Source organism: Garra rufa, chromosome 1, assembly GCF_049309525.1.
Source record: "Garra rufa chromosome 1, GarRuf1.0, whole genome shotgun sequence".
In the NCBI taxonomy this organism is placed as follows: domain Eukaryota; kingdom Metazoa; phylum Chordata; class Actinopteri; order Cypriniformes; family Cyprinidae; genus Garra; species Garra rufa.
The window spans coordinates 90,606,566-90,626,323 of record NC_133361.1 but is presented as its reverse complement, the minus strand read 5'-3'; the positions used below and the strand labels follow the sequence as shown (position 1 = coordinate 90,626,323).

At 51.8% G+C, this 19,758-nt stretch overlaps 32 non-coding genes across 32 annotated transcripts; 17 read left to right on the top strand and 15 right to left on the bottom strand.

The window, feature by feature from the left end:
• Positions 1-1,193: 1,193 nt before the first annotated feature.
• Positions 1,194-1,265, top strand: trnae-uuc (transfer RNA glutamic acid (anticodon UUC)). The gene has a single exon. It is a non-coding gene; the product is annotated as a tRNA-Glu (tRNA).
• A 114-nt stretch (positions 1,266-1,379) lies between these two features.
• On the top strand, positions 1,380-1,466 carry trnay-gua (transfer RNA tyrosine (anticodon GUA)). The gene is given in 2 exon segments: positions 1,380-1,416; positions 1,431-1,466. It is a non-coding gene; the product is annotated as a tRNA-Tyr (tRNA).
• Positions 1,467-1,576: 110 nt separating this feature from the next.
• On the bottom strand, positions 1,577-1,648 carry trnae-cuc (transfer RNA glutamic acid (anticodon CUC)). Its single transcript has one exon. It is a non-coding gene; the product is annotated as a tRNA-Glu (tRNA).
• An 893-nt stretch (positions 1,649-2,541) lies between these two features.
• On the bottom strand, positions 2,542-2,613 carry trnae-cuc (transfer RNA glutamic acid (anticodon CUC)). Its single transcript has one exon. It is a non-coding gene; the product is annotated as a tRNA-Glu (tRNA).
• A 605-nt stretch (positions 2,614-3,218) lies between these two features.
• trnae-uuc (transfer RNA glutamic acid (anticodon UUC)) lies at positions 3,219-3,290 on the top strand. Its single transcript has one exon. It is a non-coding gene; the product is annotated as a tRNA-Glu (tRNA).
• A 303-nt stretch (positions 3,291-3,593) lies between these two features.
• Positions 3,594-3,665, bottom strand: trnae-cuc (transfer RNA glutamic acid (anticodon CUC)). Its single transcript has one exon. It is a non-coding gene; the product is annotated as a tRNA-Glu (tRNA).
• Positions 3,666-4,254: 589 nt separating this feature from the next.
• Positions 4,255-4,326, top strand: trnae-uuc (transfer RNA glutamic acid (anticodon UUC)). Its single transcript has one exon. It is a non-coding gene; the product is annotated as a tRNA-Glu (tRNA).
• Positions 4,327-4,440: 114 nt separating this feature from the next.
• trnay-gua (transfer RNA tyrosine (anticodon GUA)) lies at positions 4,441-4,527 on the top strand. The gene is given in 2 exon segments: positions 4,441-4,477; positions 4,492-4,527. It is a non-coding gene; the product is annotated as a tRNA-Tyr (tRNA).
• A 109-nt stretch (positions 4,528-4,636) lies between these two features.
• trnae-cuc (transfer RNA glutamic acid (anticodon CUC)) lies at positions 4,637-4,708 on the bottom strand. The gene has a single exon. It is a non-coding gene; the product is annotated as a tRNA-Glu (tRNA).
• Positions 4,709-4,823: 115 nt separating this feature from the next.
• Positions 4,824-4,896, top strand: trnar-acg (transfer RNA arginine (anticodon ACG)). The gene has a single exon. It is a non-coding gene; the product is annotated as a tRNA-Arg (tRNA).
• Positions 4,897-5,630: 734 nt separating this feature from the next.
• On the bottom strand, positions 5,631-5,702 carry trnae-cuc (transfer RNA glutamic acid (anticodon CUC)). Its single transcript has one exon. It is a non-coding gene; the product is annotated as a tRNA-Glu (tRNA).
• Positions 5,703-6,612: 910 nt separating this feature from the next.
• Positions 6,613-6,684, bottom strand: trnae-cuc (transfer RNA glutamic acid (anticodon CUC)). Its single transcript has one exon. It is a non-coding gene; the product is annotated as a tRNA-Glu (tRNA).
• Positions 6,685-7,182: 498 nt separating this feature from the next.
• Positions 7,183-7,254, top strand: trnae-uuc (transfer RNA glutamic acid (anticodon UUC)). The gene has a single exon. It is a non-coding gene; the product is annotated as a tRNA-Glu (tRNA).
• Positions 7,255-7,368: 114 nt separating this feature from the next.
• trnay-gua (transfer RNA tyrosine (anticodon GUA)) lies at positions 7,369-7,455 on the top strand. The gene is given in 2 exon segments: positions 7,369-7,405; positions 7,420-7,455. It is a non-coding gene; the product is annotated as a tRNA-Tyr (tRNA).
• Positions 7,456-7,564: 109 nt separating this feature from the next.
• trnae-cuc (transfer RNA glutamic acid (anticodon CUC)) lies at positions 7,565-7,636 on the bottom strand. Its single transcript has one exon. It is a non-coding gene; the product is annotated as a tRNA-Glu (tRNA).
• A 115-nt stretch (positions 7,637-7,751) lies between these two features.
• trnar-acg (transfer RNA arginine (anticodon ACG)) lies at positions 7,752-7,824 on the top strand. Its single transcript has one exon. It is a non-coding gene; the product is annotated as a tRNA-Arg (tRNA).
• Positions 7,825-8,741: 917 nt separating this feature from the next.
• Positions 8,742-8,813, top strand: trnae-uuc (transfer RNA glutamic acid (anticodon UUC)). The gene has a single exon. It is a non-coding gene; the product is annotated as a tRNA-Glu (tRNA).
• Positions 8,814-8,927: 114 nt separating this feature from the next.
• On the top strand, positions 8,928-9,014 carry trnay-gua (transfer RNA tyrosine (anticodon GUA)). Its single transcript is given in 2 exon segments — positions 8,928-8,964; positions 8,979-9,014. It is a non-coding gene; the product is annotated as a tRNA-Tyr (tRNA).
• Positions 9,015-9,309: 295 nt separating this feature from the next.
• Positions 9,310-9,382, top strand: trnar-acg (transfer RNA arginine (anticodon ACG)). Its single transcript has one exon. It is a non-coding gene; the product is annotated as a tRNA-Arg (tRNA).
• A 724-nt stretch (positions 9,383-10,106) lies between these two features.
• trnae-cuc (transfer RNA glutamic acid (anticodon CUC)) lies at positions 10,107-10,178 on the bottom strand. The gene has a single exon. It is a non-coding gene; the product is annotated as a tRNA-Glu (tRNA).
• An 890-nt stretch (positions 10,179-11,068) lies between these two features.
• trnae-uuc (transfer RNA glutamic acid (anticodon UUC)) lies at positions 11,069-11,140 on the bottom strand. Its single transcript has one exon. It is a non-coding gene; the product is annotated as a tRNA-Glu (tRNA).
• A 115-nt stretch (positions 11,141-11,255) lies between these two features.
• trnar-acg (transfer RNA arginine (anticodon ACG)) lies at positions 11,256-11,328 on the top strand. Its single transcript has one exon. It is a non-coding gene; the product is annotated as a tRNA-Arg (tRNA).
• Positions 11,329-12,065: 737 nt separating this feature from the next.
• Positions 12,066-12,137, bottom strand: trnae-cuc (transfer RNA glutamic acid (anticodon CUC)). The gene has a single exon. It is a non-coding gene; the product is annotated as a tRNA-Glu (tRNA).
• A 981-nt stretch (positions 12,138-13,118) lies between these two features.
• Positions 13,119-13,191, bottom strand: trnae-cuc (transfer RNA glutamic acid (anticodon CUC)). Its single transcript has one exon. It is a non-coding gene; the product is annotated as a tRNA-Glu (tRNA).
• A 495-nt stretch (positions 13,192-13,686) lies between these two features.
• trnae-cuc (transfer RNA glutamic acid (anticodon CUC)) lies at positions 13,687-13,758 on the bottom strand. The gene has a single exon. It is a non-coding gene; the product is annotated as a tRNA-Glu (tRNA).
• Positions 13,759-13,873: 115 nt separating this feature from the next.
• trnar-acg (transfer RNA arginine (anticodon ACG)) lies at positions 13,874-13,946 on the top strand. Its single transcript has one exon. It is a non-coding gene; the product is annotated as a tRNA-Arg (tRNA).
• Positions 13,947-14,679: 733 nt separating this feature from the next.
• trnae-cuc (transfer RNA glutamic acid (anticodon CUC)) lies at positions 14,680-14,751 on the bottom strand. The gene has a single exon. It is a non-coding gene; the product is annotated as a tRNA-Glu (tRNA).
• A 588-nt stretch (positions 14,752-15,339) lies between these two features.
• trnae-uuc (transfer RNA glutamic acid (anticodon UUC)) lies at positions 15,340-15,411 on the top strand. The gene has a single exon. It is a non-coding gene; the product is annotated as a tRNA-Glu (tRNA).
• Positions 15,412-15,525: 114 nt separating this feature from the next.
• On the top strand, positions 15,526-15,612 carry trnay-gua (transfer RNA tyrosine (anticodon GUA)). Its single transcript is given in 2 exon segments — positions 15,526-15,562; positions 15,577-15,612. It is a non-coding gene; the product is annotated as a tRNA-Tyr (tRNA).
• Positions 15,613-15,908: 296 nt separating this feature from the next.
• On the top strand, positions 15,909-15,981 carry trnar-acg (transfer RNA arginine (anticodon ACG)). Its single transcript has one exon. It is a non-coding gene; the product is annotated as a tRNA-Arg (tRNA).
• A 723-nt stretch (positions 15,982-16,704) lies between these two features.
• trnae-cuc (transfer RNA glutamic acid (anticodon CUC)) lies at positions 16,705-16,776 on the bottom strand. Its single transcript has one exon. It is a non-coding gene; the product is annotated as a tRNA-Glu (tRNA).
• A 2,000-nt stretch (positions 16,777-18,776) lies between these two features.
• trnae-cuc (transfer RNA glutamic acid (anticodon CUC)) lies at positions 18,777-18,848 on the bottom strand. The gene has a single exon. It is a non-coding gene; the product is annotated as a tRNA-Glu (tRNA).
• Between the last annotated feature and the right edge of the window lie 910 nt (positions 18,849-19,758).

Sequence of the window (19,758 nt, the reverse complement as noted above, 5' to 3'; positions counted from 1 at the left end):
AGGGCCTGAAAGAAGAGAACATATGGAGCAACATGAAAGGGAACTTTGTTGAGACGAAACTGGCAAACTCTGAATTTTTAATCAGACACAGGGCTATCTTCACAGATGTTATTCTGCACAAAATCGGAAGAGAGGAAAGCCCCACGTGTAAAGTCTGCAAATGCGAGGACGAAAGCTTCTCTCACCTGTTTTCATATAGCAGAGAGCTGGACTCTTTTTACATGAGCTGCAAAGCATTACTTGAGAGACTAAAAGGAGGAAACTTTGAAAATGGAATGGAATGGGATAAAACAAGAATGTTAGGAGTACGCAATCACTGCAAAAATGGGAAAATTGTAAACTTGCTTGTCATGCTTATGAAGAGTGCGGTGTGGGAAAGGAGGATGATAGCGAAAAGGGGAAATACAGTCACAAATGTAGAAAACATTTTTAAATGTAAGGCAGAAAAATATTTTAAATGCTTGCACTGTTATTTTAAGAATATGGACAAGCTTGTTGATTTTTACAGTGTTTTTAATGATGATGTCTGTAAGGCCTTCCAAGATTTTAAGTGGCGAATGCCAGGGGATCAGGGTTGATTTTATGGGAGTTTAAAGAAGAATATGTGTGAGGTATGTTTTTTTTTTGTTGTTGTTGTTGTTGTTGTTGTTGAGATTCTTTTACTTTTAGGTATTTACAACATTGTTTATTAGTGGTAAAACATCTAAAGGTACTCTCCCCATGGCTTTTAATGTTAGTTTTTATTCTCTGTGAATGTAAATGATTTTTTCTATAATAAAGTAAAAAAAAAAAAAAAAAATGGATAACGCGTCTGACTACGGATCAGAAGATTCTAGGTTCGACTCCTGGCTGGCTAGCGCTATGCTTTTTGCGTAATGCAGTTTGGTTTTGATGTCACGGGCTTGCCGAATTGTTGCCCCATTCCTACGTGTCACCCAGGCTTTGAGAAAAACTTGGACACAAAATGAAATCCGAACTAGCCAATAATCAGCAACTTATCCGGTTAAAACCGCGTCTCAGTTTCATTGCTAATCTCATGATTTTTTCATTTCTGTACCTTGACAGACCGGGGATAGGCTGTTTTTCCTTGAGATAACGGTTACAATGCAAGACCACGCTTGTCTTTTCCAATGCGTGGCGTGACTATTTTTGGAATCTTTTTTTTTACCCGGACAAGGCTTCCACTGACCAGTTCCCATATGGTCTAGCGGTCAGGATTCATGGTTTTCACCCAGGTGGCCCGGGTTCGATTCCCGGTATGGGAAGGCGGGCTCCTCTTCGAAGGGGCCGCACGTCTTCCTGCGTCGAAGGCCGTTTTTTGGCCAGCAGTCGAGCTGCAGAAACGTAATAGGCAGAGGTTGTGACCCCACAGACACGTGCCTTCGATAGCTCAGCTGGTAGAGCGGAGGACTGTAGGTGAAGCGTTGGCAATCCTTAGGTCGCTGGTTCGACTCCAGCTCGAAGGAGGTTCTTTTTTCATGTGCCCACCTTTTTTGGGGGGGCCGGCCTTCTGAAAGCACCCAGCAGAGCTTGATTTCACAGTCCGCCGTTGGGGGGGAGGGGGGGCAAAAGAGAGTTCCCTAACCGGGAATCGAACCCGGGCCGCGGCGGTGAGAGCGCCGAATCCTAACCACTAGACCACCAGGGAAGGGCTGATCTGGTGATGAACTGCTAATAACCTGAGAACAAGCAGACAGCAATACAGGCTTCTGTCACGTCGAAAACCAACAAGTCGGGCGCAAGCACGAGGTCCCCCAATCGGTGGGCCAGTGGCGCAATGGATAACGCGTCTGACTACGGGTCAGAAGATTCTAGGTTCGACTCCTGGCTGGCTTGCGCTACACTTTTTGCATAATGCAGTTTGGTTTTGATATTCCTACGTGCCACCCAGGCTTTGAGAAAAAGTTGGACACGAAATGAAATCCGAACTAGCCGGTAATCAGCAACTTATCCGTTTAAAACCGCGTCTCAGTTTCATTGCTAATCTCATGATTTTTTCATTTCTGCACCTTGACAGACCGGCGATAGGCTGTTTTTCCTTGAGATAACGGTTACAATGCAAGACCACGCTTGTCTTTTCCAATGCGTGGCGTGACTATTTTTGGAATCTTTTTTTTTACCCCGACAAGGATTCCACTGACCAGTTCCAATATGGTCTAGCGGTCAGGATTCTTGGTTTTCACCCAGGTGGCCCGGGTTTGACTCCCGGTATGGGAAGGCGGGCTCCTCTTTGCTTCCCTCTTCGAACGGGCCGCACGTCTTCCTGCGTCGAAGGCCGTTTTTTGGCCAGCAGTCGAGCTGCAGAAACCTAATAGGAAGAGGTTGTGACCCCACATAGCCGTGCTTCGATAGCTCAGCTGGTAGAGCGGAGGACTGTAGGTGAAGCGTTGGCAATCATTATGTCGCTGGTTCGACTCCGGCTCGAAGGAGGTTGTTTTTTCATATGCCCACCTTTTTTTGGGGGGGGGCCGGCCTTCTGAAAGCCCCCAGCAGAGCTTGATTTCACAGTCCGCCGTTGGGGGGGAGGGGGGCAAAAGAGAGTTCCCTGACCGGGAATCGAACCCGGGCCGCGGCGGTGAGAGCGCCGAATCCTAACCACTAGACCACCACGGAAGGGCTGATCTGATGCTGGGCTGATCTGATGCTGGGCTGATCTGATGCTGGGCTGATCTGATGCTGGGCTGATCTGATGCTGGGCTGATCTGATGCTGGCCTGCTAATAGCACAAGAACAAGCAGACAGCAATACAGGCTTCTGTCACGTCGAAAACCAACAAGTCGGGCGCAAGCACGAGTGACCCCAGTCGGTGGGCCAGTGGCGCAATGGATAAAGCGTCTGACTACGGATCAGAAGATTCTAGGTTCGACTTCTGGCTGGCTCGCGCTACGCTTTTTGCATAATGCAGTTTGGTTTTGATGTCACGGGCTTGCAGAATCGTTGCCCTATTCCTACGTGTCACCCAGGCTTTGAGAAAAAGTTGGACACGAAATGAAATCCGAACTAGCCAATAATCAGCAACTTATCCGGTTAAAACCGCGTCTCAGTTTCATTGCTAATCTCATGATTTTTTCATTTCTGTACCTTGACAGACCGGCGATAGGCTGTTTTTCCTTGAGATAACGGTTACAATGCAAGACCTCGCTTGTTTTTTCGAATGCGTGGCGTGACTATTTTTGGAATCTTTTTTTTTTACCCGGACAAGGCTTCCACTGACCAGTTCCCATATGGTCTAGCGGTCAGGATTCCTGGTTTTCACCCAGGTGGCCCGGGTTCGACTCCCGGTATGGGAAGGCGGGCTCCTCTTCGAAGGGGCCGCACGTCTTCCTGCGTCGAAGGCCGTTTTATGGCCAGCAGTCGAGCTGCAGAAACCTAATAGGCAGAGGTTGTGACGCCCGTGCCTTCGATAGCTCAGCTGGTAGAGCGGAGGACTGTAGGTGAAGCGTTGACAATCCTTAGGTCGCTGGTTCGACTCTGGCTCGAAGGAGGTTGTTTTTTCATGTGCCCACCTTTTTTGGGGGGGCCGGCCTTCTGAAAGCGCCCAGCAGAGCTTGATTTCACAGTCCGCCGTTAGGGGGGAGGGGGGCAAAAGAGAGTTCCCTGACCGGGAATCGAACCCAGGCCGCGGCGGTGAGAGCGCCGAATCCTAACCACTAGACCATCAGGGAAGGGCTGATCTGATGCTGGGCTGATCTGATGCTGGGCTGATCTGATGCTGGGCTGATCTGATGCTGGGCTGATCTGATGCTGGCCTGCTAATAGCACAAGAACAAGCAGACAGCAATACAGGCTTCCTGTCACGTCGAAAACCAACAAGTCGGGCGCAAGCACGAGGGACCCCAGTCGGTGGGCCAGTGGCGCAATGGATAAAGCGTCTGACTACGGATCAGAAGATTCTAGGTTCGACTTCTGGCTGGCTCGCGCTACGCTTTTTGCATAATGCAGTTTGGTTTTGATGTCACGGGCTTGCAGAATCGTTGCCCTATTCCTACGTGTCACCCAGGCTTTGAGAAAAAGTTGGACACGAAATGAAATCCGAACTAGCCAATAATTAGCAACTTATCCGGTTAAAACCGCGTCTCAGTTTCATTGCTAATCTCATGATTTTTTCATTTCTGTACCTTGACAGACCGGCGATAGGCTGTTTTTCCTTGAGATAACGGTTACAATGCAAGACCTCGCTTGTTTTTTCGAATGCGTGGCGTGACTATTTTTGGAATCTTTTTTTTTACCCGGACAAGGCTTCCACTGACCAGTTTCCATATGGTCTAGCGGTCAGGATTCCTGGTTTTCAACCAGGTGGCCCGGGTTCGACTCCCGGTATGGGAAGGCGGGCTCCTCTTCGAAGGGGCCGCACGTCTTCCTGCGTCGAAGGCAGTTTTTTGGCCAGCAGTCGAGCTGCAGAAACCTAATAGGCAGAGGTTGTGACCCCACAGACCCGTGCCTTCGATAGCTCAGCTGGTAGAGCGGAGGACTGTAGGTGAAGCGTTGGCAATCCTTAGGTCGCTGGTTCGACTCCGGCTCGAAGGAGGTTGTTTTTTCATGTGCCCACCTTTTTTGGGGGGGCCGGCCTTCTGAAAGCGCCCAGCAGAGCTTGATTTCACAGTCCGCCGTTAGGGGGGAGGGGGGCAAAAGAGAGTTCCCTGACCGGGAATCGAACCCGGGCCGCGGCGGTGAGAGCGCCGAATCCTAACCACTAGACCACCACGGAAGGGCTGATTTGGTGCTGGCCTGCTAATAGCATGAGAACAAGCAGACAGCAATACAGGCTTCTGTCACGTCGAATACCAACAAGTCGGGCGCAAGCACGAGGTCCCCCAGTCGATGGGCCAGTGGCGCAATGGATAACGCGTCTGACTACGGATCAGAAGATTCTAGGTTCGACTCCTGGCTGGCTTGCGCTACACTTTTTGCGTAATGCAGTTTGGTTTTGATGTCACGGGCTTGCCGAATTGTTGCCCTATTCCTACGTGCCACCCAGGCTTTGAGAAAAAGTTGGACACGAAATGAAATCCGAACTAGCCGTTAATCAGCAACTTATCCGTTTAAAACCGCGTCTCAGTTTCATTGCTAATCTCATGATTTTTTCATTTCTGTACCTTGACAGACCGGCGATAGGCTGTTTTTCCTTGAGATAACGGTTACAATGCAAGACCACGCTTGTCTTTTCCAATGCGTGACTATTTTTGGAATCTTTTTTTTTACCCGGACAAGGCTTCCACTGACCAGTTCCAATATGGTCTAGGGGTCAGGATTCTTGGTTTTCACCCAGGTGGCCCGGGTTTGACTCCCGGTATGGGAAGGCGGGCTCCTCTTTGCTTCCCTCTTCGAACGGGCCGCACGTCTTCCTGCGTCGAAGGCCGTTTTTTGGCCAGCAGTCGAGCTGCAGAAACCTAATAGGCAGAGGTTGTGACCCTACAAACCCTACAGACCCGTGCCTTCGATAGCTCAGCTGGTAGAGCGGAGGACTGTAGGTGAAGCGTTGGCAATCCTTAGGTCGCTGGTTCGACTCTGGCTCGAAGGAGGTTGTTTTTTCATGTGCCCACCTTTTTTGGGGGGGCCGGCCTTCTGAAAGCGCCCAGCAGAGCTTGATTTCACAGTCCGCCGTTAGGGGGGAGGGGGGCAAAAGAGAGTTCCCTGACCGGGAATCGAACCCGGGCCGCAGCGGTGAGAGCGCCGAATCCTAACCACTAGACCACCAGGGAAGGGCTGATCTGATGCTGGCCTGCTAATAGCACAAGAACAAGCAGACAGCAATACAGGCTTCTGTCACGTCGAAAACCAACAAGTCGGGCGCAAGCACGAGGTCCCCCAGTCGGTGGGCCAGTGGCGCAATGGATAACTCGTCTGACTACGGATCAGAAGATTCTAGGTTCGACTCCTGGCTGGCTTGCGCTACACTTTTTGCGTAATGCAGTTTGGTTTTGATGTCACGGGCTTGCCGAATTGTTGCCCTATTCCTACGTGCCACCCAGGCTTTGAGAAAAAGTTGGACACGAAATGAAATCCGAACTAGCCGGTAATCAGCAACTTATCCGTTTAAAACCGCGTCTCAGTTTCATTGCTAATCTCATGATTTTTTCATTTCTGTACCTTGACAGACCGGCGATAGGCTGTTTTTCCTTGAGATAACGGTTACAATGCAAGACCACGCTTGTCTTTTCCAATGCGTGGCGTGACTATTTTTGGAATCTTTTTTTTTACCCGGACAAGGATTCCACTGACCAGTTCCAATATGGTCTAGCGGTCAGGATTCTTGGTTTTCACCCAGGTGGCCCGGGTTTGACTCCCGGTATGGGAAGGCGGGCTCCTCTTTGCTTCCCTCTTCGAACGGGCCGCACGTCTTCCTGCGTCGAAGGCCGTTTTTTGGCCAGCAGTCGAGCTGCAGAAACCAAATAGGAAGAGGTTGTGACCCCACATAGCCGTGCTTCGATAGCTCAGCTGGTAGAGCGGAGGACTGTAGGTGAAGCGTTGGCAATCATTATGTCGCTGGTTCGACTCCGGCTCGAAGGAAGTTGTTTTTTCATGTGCCCACCTTTTTTGGGGGGGCCGGCCTTCTGAAAGCGCCCAGCAGAGCTTGATTTCACAGTCCGCCGTTAGGGGGGCAAAAGAGAGTTCCCTGACCAGGAATCGAACCCGGGCCGCGGCGGTGAGAGCGCCGAATCCTAACCACTAGACCACCAGGGAAGGGCTGATCTGGTGCTGGCCTGCTAATAGCATGAGAACAAGCAGACAGCAATACAGGCTTCTGTCACGTCGAAAACCAACAAGTCGGGCGCAAGCACGAGGTCCCCCAGTCGGTGGGCCAGTGGCGCAATGGATAACTCGTCTGACTACGGATCAGAAGATTCTAGGTTCGACTCCTGGCTGGCTTGCGCTACACTTTTTTGCATAATGCAGTTTGGTTTTGATATTCCTACGTGCCACCCAGGCTTTGAGAAAAAGTTGGACACGAAATGAAATCCGAACTAGCCGGTAATCAGCAACTTATCCGTTTAAAACCGCGTCTCAGTTTCATTGCTAATCTCATGATTTTTTCATTTCTGTACCTTGACAGACCGGCGATAGGCTGTTTTTCCTTGAGATAACGGTTACAATGCAAGACCACGCTTGTCTTTTCCAATGCGTGGCGTGACTATATTTGGAATCTTTTTTTTTACCCGGACAAGGATTCCACTGACCAGTTCCAATATGGTCTAGCGGTCAGGATTCTTGGTTTTCACCCAGGTGGCCCGGGTTCGACTCCCGGTATGGGAAGGCGGGCTCCTCTTCGAAGGGGCCGCACGTCTTCCTGCGTCGAAGGCCGTTTTTTGGCCAGCAGTCGAGCTGCAGAAACCTAATAGGCAGAGGTTGTGACCCCACAGACCCGTGCCTTCGATAGCTCAGCTGGTAGAGCGGAGGACTGTAGGTGAAGCGTTGGCAATCCTTAGGTCGCTGGTTCGACTCCGGCTCGAAGGAGGTTGTTTTTTCATGTGCCCACCTTTTTTGGGGGGGCCGGCCTTCTGAAAGCGCCCAGCAGAGCTTGATTTCACAGTCCGCCGTTGGGGGGAAGGGGGGCAAAAGAGAGTTCCCTGACCGGGAATCGAACCCGGGCCGCGGCGGTGAGAGCGCCGAATCCTAAACACTAGACCACCAGGGAAGGGCTGATCTGGTGCTGGCCTGCTAATAGCATGAGAACAAGCAGACAGCAATACAGGCTTCTGTCACGTCGAAAACCAACATGTCGGGCGCAAGCACGAGGTCCCCCAGTCGGTGGGCCAGTGGTGCAATGGATAACGCGTCTGACTACGGATCAGAAGATTCTAGGTTCGACTCCTGGCTGGCTCGCGCTACACTTTTTGCGTAATGCAGTTTGGTTTTGATGTCACGGGCTTGCCGAATTGTTGCCCTATTCCTACGTGCCACCCAGGCTTTGAGAAAAAGTTGGACACGAAATGAAATCCGAACTAGCCGTTAATCAGCAACTTATCCGTTTAAAACCGCGTCTCAGTTTCATTGCTAATCTCATGATTTTTTCATTTCTGTACCTTGACAGACCGGCGATAGGCTGTTTTTCCTTGAGATAACGGTTACAATGCAAGACCACGCTTGTCTTTTCCAATGCGTGACTATTTTTGGAATCTTTTTTTTACCCGGACAAGGCTTCCACTGACCAGTTCCAATATGGTCTAGCGGTCAGGATTCTTGGAATCGAACCCGGGCCGCGGCGGTGAGAGCGCCGAATCCTAACCACTAGACCACCAGGGAAGGGCTGATCTGGTGCTGGCCTGCTAATAGCATGAGAACAAGCAGACAGCAATACAGGCTTCTGTCACGTCGAAAACCAACAAGTCGGGCGCAAGCACGAGGTCCCCCAGTCGGTGGGCCAGTGGCGCAATGGATAACTCGTCTGACTACGGATCAGAAGATTCTAGGTTCGACTCCTGGCTGGCTTGCGCTACACTTTTTGCATAATGCAGTTTGGTTTTGATATTCCTACGTGCCACCCAGGCTTTGAGAAAAAGTTGGACACGAAATGAAATCCGAACTAGCCGGTAATCAGCAACTTATCCGGTTAAAACCGCGTCTCAGTTTCATTGCTAATCTCATGATTTTTTCATTTCTGTACCTTGACAGACCGGCGATAGGCTGTTTTTCCTTGAGATAACGGTTACAATGCAAGACCTCGCTTGTTTTTTCGAATGCGTGGCGTGACTATTTTTGGAATCTTTTTTTTTCCCTGGACAAGGCTTCCACTGACCAGTTTCCATATGGTCTAGCGGTCAGGATTCCTGGTTTTCACCCAGGTGGCCCGGGTTCGACTCCCGGTATGGGAAGGCGGGCTCCTCTTCGAAGGGGCCGCACGTCTTCCTGCGTCGAAGGCCGTTTTTTGGCCAGCAGTCGAGCTGCAGAAACCTAATAGGCAGAGGTTGTGACCCCACAGACCCGTGCCTTCGATAGCTCAGCTGGTAGAGCGGAGGACTGTAGGTGAAGTGTTGGCAATCCTTAGGTCGCTGGTTCGACTCCGGCTCGAAGGAGGTTGTTTTTTCATGTGCCCACCTTTTTTGGGGGGCCGGCCTTCTGAAAGCGCCCAGCAGAGCTTGATTTCACAGTCCGCCGTTGGGGGGAAGGGGGGCAAAAGAGAGTTCCCTGTCCGGGAATCGAACCCGGGCCGCGGTGGTGAGAGCGCCGAATCCTAACCACTAGACCACCAGGGAAGGGCTGATTAGGTGCTGGCCTGCTAATAGCATGAGAACAAGCAGACAGCAATACAGGCTTCTGTCACGTCGAATACCAACAAGTCGGGCGCAAGCACGAGATCCCCCAGTCGGTGGGCCAGTGGCGCAATGGATAACGCGTCTGACTACGGATCAGAAGATTCTAGGTTCGACTCCTGGCTGGCTCGCGTTACACTTTTTGCGTAATGCAGTTTGGTTTTGATGTCACGGGCTTGCCGAATTGTTGCCCTATTCCTACGTGCCACCCAGGCTTTGAGAAAAAGTTGGACACGAAATGAAATCCGAACTAGCCGTTAATCAGCAACTTATCCGTTTAAAACCGCGTCTCAGTTTCATTGCTAATCTCATGATTTTTTCATTTCTGTACCTTGACAGACCGGCGATAGGCTGTTTTTCCTTGAGATAACGGTTACAATGCAAGACCACGCTTGTCTTTTCCAATGCGTGACTATTTTTGGAATCTTTTTTTTTACCCGGACAAGGCTTCCACTGACCAGTTCCAATATGGTCTAGCGGTCAGGATTCTTGGTTTTCACCCAGGTGGCCCGGGTTTGACTCCCGGTATGGGAAGGCGGGCTCCTCTTTCCTTCCCTCTTCGAACGGGCCGCACGTCTTCCTGCGTCGAAGGCCGTTTTTTGGCCAGCAGTCGAGCTGCAGAAACCTAATAGGCAGAGGTTGTGACCCTACAAACCCTACAGACCCGTGCCTTCGATAGCTCAGCTGGTAGAGCGGAGGACTGTAGGTGAAGCGTTGGCAATCCTTAGGTCGCTGGCTCGAAGGAGGTTGTTTTTTCATGTGCCCACCTTTTTTTGGGGGGGCCGGCCTTCTGAAAGCGCCCAGCAGAGCTTGATTTCACAGTCCGCCGTTAGGGGGGAGGGGGGCAAAAGAGAGTTCCCTGACCGGGAATCTAACCCGGGCCGCGGCGGTGAGAGCGCCGAATCCTAACCACTAGACCACCAGGGAAGGGCTGATCTGGTGCTGGCCTGCTAATAGCTTGAGAACAAGCAGACAGCAATACAGGCTTCTGTCACGTCGAAAACCAACAAGTCGGGCGCAAGCACGAGGTCCCCCAGTCGGTGGGCCAGTGGCGCAATGGATAACTCGTCTGACTACGGATCAGAAGATTCTAGGTTCGACTCCTGGCTGGCTTGCGCTACACTTTTTGCATAATGCAGTTTGGTTTTGATATTCCTACGTGCCACCCAGGCTTTGAGAAAAAGTTGGACACGAAATGAAATCCGAACTAGCCGTTAATCAGCAACTTATCCGTTTAAAACCGCGTCTCAGTTTCATTGCTAATCTCATGATTTTTTCATTTCTGTACCTTGACAGACCGGCGATAGGCTGTTTTTCCTTGAGATAACGGTTACAATGCAAGACCACGCTTGTCTTTTCCAATGCGTGGCGTGACTATTTTTGGAATCTTTTTTTTTACCCGGACAAGGCTTCCACTGACCAGTTCCAATATGGTCTAACGGTCAGGATTCTTGGTTTTCACCCAGGTGGCCCGGGTTTGACTCCCGGTATGGGAAGGCGGGCTCCTCTTTGCTTCCCTCTTCGAACGGGCCGCACGTCTTCCTGCGTCGAAGGCCGTTTTTTGGCCAGCAGTCGAGCTGCAGAAACCTAATAGGAAGAGATTGTGACCCCACATAGCCGTGCTTCAATAGCTCAGCTGGTAGAGCGGAGGACTGTAGGTGAAGCGTTGGCAATCATTATGTCGCTGGTTCGACTCTGGCTCGAAGAAGGTTGTTTTTTCATGTGCCCACCTTTTTTGGGGGGGCCGGCCTTCTGAAAGCGCCCAGCAGAGCTTGATTTCACAGTCCGCTGTTAGGGGGGAGGGGGGCAAAAGAGAGCTCCCTGACCGGGAATCGAACCCGGGCCGCGGCGGTGAAAGCGCCGAATCCTAACCACTAGACCACCAGGGAAGGGCTGATCTGGTGCTGGCCTGCTAATAGCATGAGAACAAGCAGACAGCAATACAGGCTTCTGTCACGTCGAAAACCAACAAGTCGGGCGCAAGCACGAGGTCCACCAGTTGGTGGGCCAGTGGCGCAATGGATAACGCGTCTGACTACGGATCAGAAGATTCTAGGTTCGACTCCTGGCTGGCTTGCGCTACACTTTTTGCGTAATGCAGTTTGGTTTTGATGTCACGGGCTTGCCGAATTGTTGCCCTATTCCTACGTGCCACCCAGGCTTTGAGAAAAAGTTGGACACGAAATGAAATCCGAACTAGCCTGTAATCAGCAACTTATCCGTTTAAAACCGCGTCTCAGTTTCATTGCTAATCTCATGATTTTTTCATTTCTGCACCTTGACAGACCGGCGATAGGCTGTTTTTCCTTGAGATAACGGTTACAATGCAAGACCACGCTTGTCTTTTCCAATGCGTGGCGTGACTATTTTTGGAATCTTTTTTTTTACCCGGACAAGGATTCCACTGACCAGTTCCAATATGGTCTAGCGGTCAGGATTCTTGGTTTTCTCCCAGGTGGCCCGGGTTTGACTCCCGGTATGGGAAGGCGGGCTCCTCTTTGCTTCCCTCTTCGAACGGGCCGCACGTCTTCCTGCGTCGAAGGCCGTTTTTTGGCCAGCAGTCGAGCTGCAGAAACCTAATAGGAAGAGGTTGTAACCCCACATAGCCGTGCTTCGATAGCTCAGCTGGTAGAGCGGAGGACTGTAGGTGAAGCGTTGGCAATCATTATGTCGCTGGTTCGACTCCGGCTTGAAGGAGGTTGTTTTTTCATGTGCCCACCTTTTTTTTGGGGGGGGGGGGGGCGGCCTTCTGAAAGCCCCCAGCAGAGCTTGATTTCACAGTCCGCCGTTGGGGGGGAGGGGGGCAAAAGAGAGTTCCCTGACCGGGAATCGAACCCGGGCCGCGGCGGTGAGAGCGCCGAATCCTAACCACTAGACCACCAGGGAAGGGCTGATCTGATGCTGGGCTGATCTGATGCTGGGCTGATCTGATGCTGGGCTGATCTGATGCTGGGCTGATCTGATGCTGGCCTGCTAATAGCACAAGAACAAGCAGACAGCAATACAGGCTTCTGTCACGTCGAAAACCAACAAGTCGGGCGCAAGCACGAGGGACCCCAGTCGGTGGGCCAGTGGCGCAATGGATAAAGCGTCTGACTACGGATCAGAAGATTCTAGGTTCGACTTCTGGCTGGCTCGCGCTATGCTTTTTGCATAATGCAGTTTGGTTTTGATGTCACGGGCTTGCAGAATCGTTGCCCTATTCCTACGTGTCACCCAGGCTTTGAGAAAAAGTTGGACACGAAATGAAATCCGAACTAGCCAATAATTAGCAACTTATCCGGTTAAAACCGCGTCTCAGTTTCATTGCTAATCTCATGATTTTTTCATTTCTGTACCTTGACAGACCGGCGATAGGCTGTTTTTCCTTGAGATAACGGTTACAATGCAAGACCTCGCTTGTTTTTTCGAATGCGTGGCGTGACTATTTTTGGAATCTTTTTTTTTCCCTGGACAAGGCTTCCACTGACCAGTTCCAATATGGTCTAGCGGTCAGGATTCTTGGTTTTCACCCAGGTGGCCCGGGTTTGACTCCCGGTATGGGAAGGCGGGCTCCTCTTTGCTTCCCTCTTCGAACGGGCCGCACGTCTTCCTGCGTCGAAGGCCGTTTTTTGGCCAGCAGTCGAGCTGCAGAAACCTAATAGGAAGAGGTTGTGACCCCACATAGCTGTGCTTCAATAGCTCAGCTGGTAGAGCGGAGGACTGTAGGTGAAGCGTTGGCAATCATTATGTCGCTGGTTCGACTCCGGCTCGAAGGAGGTTGTTTTTTCATGTGCCCACCTTTTTTGGGGGGGCCGGCCTTCTGAAAGCGCCCAGCAGAGCTTGATTTCACAGTCCGCCGTTGGGGGGAAGGGGGGCAAAAGAGAGTTCCCTGACCGGGAATCGAACCCAGGGCCGTGGCGGTGAGAGCGCCGAATCCTAACCACTAGACCACCAGGGAAGGGCTGATCTGATGCTGGGCTGATCTGATCCTGGGCTGATCTGATGCTGGCCTGCTAATAGCACAAGAACAAGCAGACAGCAATACAGGCTTATGTCACGTCGAAAACCAACAAGTCGGGCGCAAGCACGAGGGACCCCAGTCGGTGGGCCAGTGGCGCAATGGATAAAGCGTCTGACTACGGATCAGAAGATTCTAGGTTCGACTTCTTGCTGGCTCGCGCTACGCTTTTTGCAGCAGTCGAGCTGCAGAAACCTAATAGGCAGAGGTTGAGACCCTACAGACCCTACAGACCCGTGCCTTCGATAGCTCAGCTGGTAGAGCGGAGGACTGTAGGTGAAGCGTTGGCAATCCTTAGGTCGCTGGTTCGACTCTGGCTCGAAGAAGGTTGTTTTTTCATGTGCCCACCTTTTTTGGGGGGGCCGGCCTTCTGAAAGCGCCCAGCAGAGCTTGATTTCACAGTCCGCTGTTAGGGGGGAGGGGGGCAAAAGAGAGTTCCCTGACCGGGAATCGAACCCGGGCCGCGGCGGTGAGAGCGCCGAATCCTAACCACTAGACCACCAGGGAAGGGCTGATCTGGTGCTGGCCTGCTAATAACACGAGAACAAGCAGACAGCAATACAGGCTTCTGTCACGTCGAAAACCATCAAGTCGGGCGCAAGCACGAAGTCCCCCAGTTGGTGGGCCAGTGGCGCAATGGATAACGTGTCTGACTACGGATCAGAAGATTCTAGGTTCAACTCCTGGCTGGCTTGCGCTACACTTTTTGCGTAATGCAGTTTGGTTTTGATGTCACGGGCTTGCCGAATTGTTGCCCTATTCCTACGTGCCACCCAGGCTTTGAGAAAAAGTTGGACACGAAATGAAATCCGAACTAGCCTGTAATCAGCAACTTATCCGTTTAAAACCGCGTCTCAGTTTCATTGCTAATCTCATGATTTTTTCATTTCTGCACCTTGACAGACCGGCGATAGGCTGTTTTTCCTTGAGATAACGGTTACAATGCAAGACCACGCTTGTCTTTTCCAATGCGTGGCGTGACTATTTTTGGAATCTTTTTTTTTACCCGGACAAGGATTCCACTGACCAGTTCCAATATGGTCTAGCGGTCAGGATTCTTGGTTTTCTCCCAGGTGGCCCGGGTTTGACTCCCGGTATGGGAAGGCGGGCTCCTCTTTGCTTCCCTCTTCGAACGGGCCGCACGTCTTCCTGCGTCGAAGGCCGTTTTTTGGCCAGCAGTCGAGCTGCAGAAACCTAATAGGAAGAGGTTGTGACCCCACATAGCCGTGCTTCGATAGCTCAGCTGGTAGAGCGGAGGACTGTAGGTGAAGCGTTGGCAATCATTATGTCGCTGGTTCGACTCCGGCTCGAAGGAGGTTGTTTTTTCATGTGCCCACCTTTTTTTTGGGGGGGGGGCGGCCTTCTGAAAGCCCCCAGCAGAGCTTGATTTCACAGTCCGCCGTTGGGGGGGAGGGGGGCAAAAGAGAGTTCCCTGACCGGGAATCGAACCCGGGCCGCGGCGGTGAGAGCGCCGAATCCTAACCACTAGACCATCAGGGAAGGGCTGATCTGATGCTGGGCTGATCTGATGCTGGGCTGATCTGATGCTGGGCTGATCTGATGCTGGGCTGATCTGATGCTGGCCTGCTAATAGCACAAGAACAAGCAGACAGCAATACAGGCTTCTGTCACGTCGAAAACCAACAAGTTGGGCGCAAGCACGAGGGACCCCAGTCGGTGGGCCAGTGGCGCAATGGATAAAGTGTCTGACTACGGATCAGAAGATTCTAGGTTCGACTTCTGGCTGGCTCGCGCTACGCTTTTTGCATAATGCAGTTTGGTTTTGATGTCACGGGCTTGCAGAATCGTTGCCCTATTCCTACGTGTCACCCAGGCTTTGAGAAAAAGTTGGACACGAAATGAAATCCGAACTAGCCAATAATTAGCAACTTATCCGGTTAAAACCGCGTCTCAGTTTCATTGCTAATCTCATGATTTTTTCATTTCTGTACCTTGACAGACCGGCGATAGGCTGTTTTTCCTTGAGATAACGGTTACAATGCAAGACCTCACTTGTTTTTTCGAATGCGTGGCGTGACTATTTTTGGAATCTTTTTTTTTCCCTGGACAAGGCTTCCACTGACCAGTTTCCATATGGTCTAGCGGTCAGGATTCCTGGTTTTCACCCAGGTGGCCCGGGTTCGACTCCCGGCATGGGAAGGCGGGCTCCTCTTCGAAGGGGCCGCACGTCTTCCTGCGTCGAAGGCCGTTTTTTGGCCAGCAGTCGAGCTGCAGAAACCTAATAGGCAGAGGTTGTGACCCCACAGACCCGTGCCTTCGATAGCTCAGCTGGTAGAGCGGAGGACTGTAGGTGAAGTGTTGGCAATCCTTAGGTCGCTGGTTCGACTCCGGCTCGAAGGAGGTTGTTTTTTCATGTGCCCACCTTTTTTGGGGGGGCCGGCCTTCTGAAAGCGCCCAGCAGAGCTTGATTTCACAGTCCGCCGTTGGGGGGAAGGGGGGCAAAAGAGAGTTCCCTGTCCGGGAATCGAACCCGGGCCGCGGTGGTGAGAGCGCCGAATCCTAACCACTAGACCACCAGGGAAGGGCTGATTAGGTGCTGGCCTGCTAATAGCATGAGAACAAGCAGACAGCAATACAGGCTTCTGTCACGTCGAATACCAACAAGTCGGTCGCAAGCACGAGGTCCCCCAGTCGGTGGGCCAGTGGCGCAATGGATAACGCGTCTGACTACGGATCAGAAGATTCTAGGTTCGACTCCTGGCTGGCTCGCGCTACACTTTTTGCGTAATGCAGTTTGGTTTTGATGTCACGGGCTTGCCGAATTGTTGCCCTATTCCTACGTGCCACCCAGGCTTTGAGAAAAAGTTGGACACGAAATGAAATCCGAACTAGCCGTTAATCAGCAACTTATCCGTTTAAAACCGCGTCTCAGTTTCATTGCTAATCTCATGATTTTTTCATTTCTGTACCTTGACAGACCGGCGATAGGCTGTTTTTCCTTGAGATAACGGTTACAATGCAAGACCACGCTTGTCTTTTCCAATGCGTGACTATTTTTGGAATCTTTTTTTTTACCCGGACAAGGCTTCCACTGACCAGTTCCAATATGGTCTAGCGGTCAGGATTCTTGGTTTTCACCCAGGTGGCCCGGGTTTGACTCCCGGTATGGGAAGGCGGGCTCCTCTTTGCTTCCCTCTTCGAACGGGCCGCACGTCTTCCTGCGTCGAAGGCCGTTTTTTGGCCAGCAGTCGAGCTGCAGAAACCTAATAGGCAGAGGTTGTGACCCTACAAACCCTACAGACCCGTGTCTTCAATAGCTCAGCTGGTAGAGCGGAGGACTGTAGGTGAAGCGTTGGCAATCCTTAGGTCGCTGGCTCGAAGGAGGTTGTTTTTTCATGTGCCCACCTTTTTTGGGGGGGCCGGCCTTCTGAAAGCGCCCAGCAGAGCTTGATTTCACAGTCCGCCGTTAGGGGGGAGGGGGGCAAAAGAGAGTTCCCTGACCGGGAATCGAACCCGGGCCGCGGCGGTGAGAGCGCCGAATCCTAACCACTAGACCACCAGGAAAGGGCTGATCTGGTGCTGGCCTGCTAATAGCATGAGAACAAGCAGACAGCAATACAGGCTTCTGTCACGTCGAAAACCAACAAGTCGGGCGCAAGCACGAGGTCCCCCAGTCGGTGGGCCAGTGGCGCAATGGATAACTCGTCTGACTACGGATCAGAAGATTCTAGGTTCGACTCCTGGCTGGCTTGCGCTACACTTTTTGCATAATGCAGTTTGGTTTTGATATTCCTACGTGCCACCCAGGCTTTGAGAAAAAGTTGGACACGAAATGAAATCCGAACTAGCCGGTAATCAGCAACTTATCCGTTTAAAACCGCGTCTCAGTTTCATTGCTAATCTCATGATTTTTTCATTTCTGTACCTTGACAGACCGGCGATAGGCTGTTTTTCCTTGAGATAACGGTTACAATGCAAGACCACGCTTGTCTTTTCCAATGCGTGGCGTGACTATTTTTGGAATCTTTTTTTTTACCCCGACAAGGATTCCACTGACCAGTTCCAATATGGTCTAGCGGTCAGGATTCTTGGTTTTCACCCAGGTGGCCCGGGTTTGACTCCCGGTATGGGAAGGCGGGCTCCTCTTTGCTTCCCTCTTCGAACGGGCCGCACGTCTTCCTGCGTCGAAGGCCGTTTTTTGGCCAGCAGTCGAGCTGCAGAAACCTAATAGGAAGAGGTTGTGACCCCACATAGCCGTGCTTCGATAGCTCAGCTGGTAGAGCGGAGGACTGTAGGTGAAGCGTTGGCAATCATTATGTCGCTGGTTCGACTCCGGCTCGAAGGAGGTTGTTTTTTCATATGCCCACCTTTTTTTGGGGGGGGGGCCGGCCTTCTGAAAGCCCCCAGCAGAGCTTGATTTCACAGTCCGCCGTTGGGGGGGAGGGGGGCAAAAGAGAGTTCCCTGACCGGGAATCGAACCCGGGCCGCGGCGGTGAGAGCGCCGAATCCTAACCACTAGACCGCCACGGAAGGGCTGATCTGATGCTGGGCTGATCTGATGCTGGGCTGATCTGATGCTGGGCTGATCTGATGCTGGGCTGATCTGATGCTGGGCTGATCTGATGCTGGGCTGATCTGATGCTGGGCTGATCTGATGCTGGCCTGCTAATAGCACAAGAACAAGCAGACAGCAATACAGGCTTCTGTCACGTCGAAAACCAACAAGTCGGGCGCAAGCACGAGTGACCCCAGTCGGTGGGCCAGTGGCGCAATGGATAAAGCGTCTGACTACGGATCAGAAGATTCTAGGTTCGACTCCTGGCTGGCTTGCGCTACACTTTTTGCGTAATGCAGTTTGGTTTTGATGTCACGGGCTTGCCGAATTGTTGCCCTATTCCTACGTGCCACCCAGGCTTTGAGAAAAAGTTGGACACGAAATGAAATCCGAACTAGCCGTTAATCAGCAACTTATCCGTTTAAAACCGCGTCTCAGTTTCATTGCTAATCTCATGATTTTTTCATTTCTGTACCTTGACAGACCGGCGATAGGCTGTTTTTCCTTGAGATAACGGTTACAATGCAAGACCACGCTTGTCTTTTCCAATGCGTGACTATTTTTGGAATCTTTTTTTTTACCCGGACAAGGCTTCCACTGACCAGTTCCAATATGGTCTAGGGGTCAGGATTCTTGGTTTTCACCCAGGTGGCCCGGGTTTGACTCCCGGTATGGGAAGGCGGGCTCCTCTTTGCTTCCCTCTTCGAACGGGCCGCACGTCTTCCTGCGTCGAAGGCCGTTTTTTGGCCAGCAGTCGAGCTGCAGAAACCTAATAGGCAGAGGTTGTGACCCTACAAACCCTACAGACCCGTGCCTTCGATAGCTCAGCTGGTAGAGCGGAGGACTGTAGGTGAAGCGTTGGCAATCCTTAGGTCGCTGGTTCGACTCTGGCTCGAAGGAGGTTGTTTTTTCATGTGCCCACCTTTTTTGGGGGGGCCGGCCTTCTGAAAGCGCCCAGCAGAGCTTGATTTCACAGTCCGCCGTTAGGGGGGAGGGGGGCAAAAGAGAGTTCCCTGACCGGGAATCGAACCCGGGCCGCAGCGGTGAGAGCGCCGAATCCTAACCACTAGACCACCAGGGAAGGGCTGATCTGATGCTGGCCTGCTAATAGCACAAGAACAAGCAGACAGCAATACAGGCTTCTGTCACGTCGAAAACCAACAAGTCGGGCGCAAGCACGAGGTCCCCCAGTCGGTGGGCCAGTGGCGCAATGGATAACTCGTCTGACTACGGATCAGAAGATTCTAGGTTCGACTCCTGGCTGGCTTGCGCTACACTTTTTGCGTAATGCAGTTTGGTTTTGATGTCACGGGCTTGCCGAATTGTTGCCCTATTCCTACGTGCCACCCAGGCTTTGAGAAAAAGTTGGACACGAAATGAAATCCGAACTAGCCGGTAATCAGCAACTTATCCGTTTAAAACCGCGTCTCAGTTTCATTGCTAATCTCATGATTTTTTCATTTCTGTACCTTGACAGACCGGCGATAGGCTGTTTTTCCTTGAGATAACGGTTACAATGCAAGACCACGCTTGTCTTTTCCAATGCGTGGCGTGACTATTTTTGGAATCTTTTTTTTTACCCGGACAAGGATTCCACTGACCAGTTCCAATATGGTCTAGCGGTCAGGATTCTTGGTTTTCACCCAGGTGGCCCGGGTTTGACTCCCGGTATGGGAAGGCGGGCTCCTCTTTGCTTCCCTCTTCGAACGGGCCGCACGTCTTCCTGCGTCGAAGGCCGTTTTTTGGCCAGCAGTCGAGCTGCAGAAACCAAATAGGAAGAGGTTGTGACCCCACATAGCCGTGCTTCGATAGCTCAGCTGGTAGAGCGGAGGACTGTAGGTGAAGCGTTGGCAATCATTATGTCGCTGGTTCGACTCCGGCTCGAAGGAAGTTGTTTTTTCATGTGCCCACCTTTTTTGGGGGGGCCGGCCTTCTGAAAGCGCCCAGCAGAGCTTGATTTCACAGTCCGCCGTTAGGGGGGCAAAAGAGAG